Raw genomic sequence first — 4376 nt, 5'->3', positions numbered from 1 at the left:
TGCGCTTTACACAATTGATGTGTGTATGGATTGTGATAAGAGTTGTATGAGCCCCTAATAAAATGATTTAAAAAAAAAAGAAAGAAAAGAATATCATGGTTGGAGGGTCACCACAACATGAAGAATTGTATTAAAGGGTCGCAGCATTAGGAAGGTTGAGAACCAGAGTTAGATAGTTGGCCTATATAAGCATAAAGTCTTTCTAGCTATGGCCCCTTAACTTCTTCCAAATATTTACGTGGGTTTGTTGCCCACCAATGTGAATGAGGCAAAGGAGCCCTGGTGGCATAGTGGCTACTGTTGGGATGCTAAATACAAGGTCAGCAGTTAGAAACCACCTGTTTCTTGTCAAAAAAAAAAAAAAGATGGGGCTTTCTCCTCCCACAAGTGACATGGCTTTCTAGTCTGCTGCAGTTAGTCTTGGAAACCCACCGGGTCTGTTCTGTCCTGTCGTCTAGGCTTGCTGTGAGTCAGTATCAACTTGATGGCAGTGAGTTTCTTTTTTTTTGGTTTAAGAGGATTGGGCAGCTTGCCCAACAATAGATTGGTACCGTTGTGGCTTGTGGCTTTGTAATAAGGTGTCTGAAACCTAACATGAGGATTAGTGACATTGGAAATCATGTTAGGACTAATTGAGTTATTTCAATTGGGATCTCTCTACTATCAAAAAAGAAGAGCCGGGAGTAGGGGCCTTTGCCCTAGATTGTTGCATTGAAACTCTTTAATCCAGAAGACAGGGAGCTGGGACCCAAGAGAGGAAGTGATGGGGAGAAGCAGCAACAGAGACCTGGTGGCAGCAGAACCAAGAGACTGAGACGGAGCAGTGGGCTTCCCAGGCCACAGCACAGGAGAGCTGAGTACCTTTGGGCAGGAGGTTAGTAGGTGAAGTGGTGAACATCTGAGTACTTATCTGGCAAACCAGATTTGCCAACCTACACAGAGATAAAAGAACTTTGTAACATTGGATCATTCAGGACAGAAGCCAGGGGGCTGCAGGGCCTGGCCTTACCTGCAGGTACGGCTGTCAAGATGCTGTCCCAAAGAAGGACTGTACCGCGAATCATTTATGAGCCTAAATTGTGGGTTAGGGTAGGAAAGTGGCTCCTATGTCAACTATAATTGAAGGAGAACATTTACTAAACTTTTAAGAGACAACAAAAGACACACATCATATGGGTAAGGGAGGCCATTAGCAGGACCTCAAAATGCAACTGAGGATTCAGTCGGGAACCTGGATAAATAGGGCACAGAACAAAAGGTATGTTGCAGATCATGACTAGTGACAGATCAATACATCGCAGATACAGGTTGGATTGTAGCAGCAGGAATGGGACCATACTTGGGACATGCACATCATTAGCTAGAAAGACTTGCAAGATTGGTCCAGGGCCTTCAAACTAAGGGAGTCAAGGCCAGACTATGATGATGGCCCCTGTTCTGTCCTCAGTAAGGTGAGCTCCATCAAGGATACGTCTAGGCAGGCCCTTAGAGGGGGCTGCTGGAGAGGAAGGCAGGCAATCTATTTTCTAAGACATTCTCCTGGAGGGGAAGATGATCTACATCCTTGGTTAATGATCAGAAAGAATCCAATGGAGGCTTAATCCAAATGGGGATACAGCAAAAGGACACTGATCAGTCACTTTCATCAGCAACCCAACTCATTGCCACTGAGTGGATTCTGATTATAGCGAGCCTTTAAAAGAAGGTGGAATGACCCCTTGTGGGTTTCTGAGACTGTAGCTCTTTACAAAATTAGAACCCCTGTCTTTCTCCCCAGGAGTGACTAATAATTCTGAACCACTGACCTTGCAGTTAAGTAGTCCAATCTGTAACCACCATGTCACCAGCCTTTTGCCAATTGGAGTGCTCACAACTGAAGTTCTAATACAATTATAAAGGGTTATGTAACCAGTGAATTCTATCATTCAGGGAGATGCACAAGGAGCTCGGACCCTGACCACTGGGGCAGCCTTGGCCCTTATACACTGGTGCTTTCCTGGGTTCAGACCCCAAGAAGCCCAGATCCCTCCTGCTTCCCCTCAAGCTCCTCCGCCCAACGATGCCCCCAGGAACCTCAGAGTTACTCACCCTGTTTGGAGTCAGGTGAATGGATTTGGTTCACAACCCAGTCAGAAGTTGAAATCCTTCCTTGTGATACTTCACTGTGCAAGACAGTAGAAACCGATTTCTAGCTTCCTAAGCTGGACCGTATTTCTCTGTGGCAAATCTTTGCTCTGAAACAGGAGAGGAGTCAATGTTGAGAAAGGCATGTCAGGTTCTTGGCCTGTACTTCTTGCACTAAGTAGTGACCACTCCCACCCCTTGAGATCAAAATCATGTTCCAATCTGAGGGTGTTTGCATTAAAAAAGAACACACTCTATCTTTACAAAATAATTTTATTAATTTCTAAAATATCATGATCAACTTTGGATCCACATCCTGCATATACAATATTTATTTTTAGAATAAAGTGGAAGTATTTAAGGCCTCAAAATTATCAAGCTCCATTGAAGGTAAATATCTTCTTTTCACCAGCAATCTAACTGAAGAAAGGAATATTTTATGAAGAATGTTCTTTACCAGCCTGTACTGCACCTCAGACTATAACCCTTGACATATCTGGCTAAAGTGATCAAGCTGACTCATGCTCATATATGCCACTCCAGCCCAGTGTAACCCAAGTTTAACCTGCTCCAATCCACTTGCATCCTGGGTACTCTTTACAATATCTATTGTGTGTGAAGAAATGAGTAGCCTATTTATGCACAATAGAGTGTGGTAAGTAGAGAAACTTGTTTTAGAGGTTGACAACGAGAGACAGAGGGACACCAACAGGACATCTGAGATGTACCTTGGCCAAAACAGAGATATCCTAAACAAGAAAACAAGCCAGGGGAATCCTTATTTGCTACTTTCTTAAGCTCTGTGTTTACAGATGTCCAATTTTAAAGCCTTTGGAAAGACTGCAGCCTACAGTCAAGGAATGGCAAGGGGTAGGTAGATGCGTGATGCCAAGAGCCAAGGTGAAGGCAGAAGCTTAAAAGTACAAGGTGGATCCAGGAAAGATGACTGATCAACCATTGTATCATCTTGGCCTAGATTCTGGATTCCAAGCTTTCTAGGTAATGCTGACAGATGGCAAACAACACAAACTGTAGGAGTGGGCTTATTGGCTTGGGTTCAAGGACCCAAGTCCTTGAGTCTCAGGTGTGAGTGACTATTTGTCTGTCAAGAGTAGTGTAAATCATTTATCACTCGACACTGAGGGGTCAGCTGCGAGACCAGAGGATCCAGCCAGAGCAAGTAATCTATGAGAGTTGAGTGGGTTTCAGGATGCTCAGAAGGTCTATAAGTAACTGAATCAAAATTAAATTCCAGGAGAAACATCAAGGCTAACTGTAAGACAGATTAAAGTTGAAGATTTGGCAGCTAGCCACCAGAGTATTCACACAGTATGAATAAACACTTTGGGGCTTTTTTTGTCTAAGTTCAGGTTATTGGGGGAAACATAACAATGAGTGTGAGAGTACACTTACTAACATTTTCTCTGAGACCAGTAATAACCTGTTAACAAGGTCAGATAATGATACTTCAAGAAAACTGTAGACCAATATTAATACTACACTTGATCTTAGCTAAAAGGCCGAGAAGCAATAGACCAATATTGATAATGGATCTACAAGAAAAAATTCTTGAAAATATTGGGAATTGAGTCAGACAACACTTTAAAATAATTACATATGACAATTAATTGGAATCTGTCCTAGAGTTGATTTAACATAAGAAAATAAGCACTGTAATATACCAATTAATGTAAAAAAAGAACTAATAATCTAAATAGACACATAAAACATACTAAACAGAGTCAAAGAAATTTAATGCTGAGGAAAAGAACTCTACAAATCTAACATAAAACAGATATAGTTCAATATGTTAATATACATTCCTAAAAAGAAAAAGTCAAAATGTCATACTTAGAGGAAAGAGAAAAAACATCACCCCACCTTAGAAAAAGGACAAACATAAATGTCCACTTTTACCAGTGATATTAAAAATTGATTGTATGTTCTAACTACAGCAATCAGGTTAACATTTTTTAAAGGATGATGAGGCTTCCAAAATTAAATAAAATTTCTCTAATCATAACTTAATTATTTTATCCATAAAATATTCACGATATACCATAAATAGCTAATAAATATTAAAATGTTGTAGGCTACATTTCAACATGCAGAAATAACTTTTGGTACTTAACTAGCTATTAATTGCTAATCAGGAGTGTAAGGGGAAGGTGGAGGGAGGAGGAACCAATCACAATGACCTACATATAACCCCCTCCCAGTGGGTGAAGACATATGTCAGTGTAAGACATAAT

General features: G+C 41.0%; 1 pseudogene; it reads right to left on the bottom strand.

The window, feature by feature from the left end:
• Window positions 1–3498: 3498 nt before the first annotated feature.
• LOC115873113 lies at window positions 3499–3656 on the bottom strand (annotated as a pseudogene).
• Between the last annotated feature and the right edge of the window lie 720 nt (window positions 3657–4376).

The sequence above is a fragment of the Echinops telfairi genome, unplaced genomic scaffold, assembly GCF_000313985.2.
Source record: "Echinops telfairi isolate 266 unplaced genomic scaffold, ASM31398v2 ScPeMD7_7461;HRSCAF=8499, whole genome shotgun sequence".
Lineage (NCBI taxonomy): Eukaryota > Metazoa > Chordata > Mammalia > Afrosoricida > Tenrecidae > Echinops > Echinops telfairi.
Note: the sequence above shows the minus strand (reverse complement) of the source record. Positions and strands in the feature narration are given on the sequence as shown.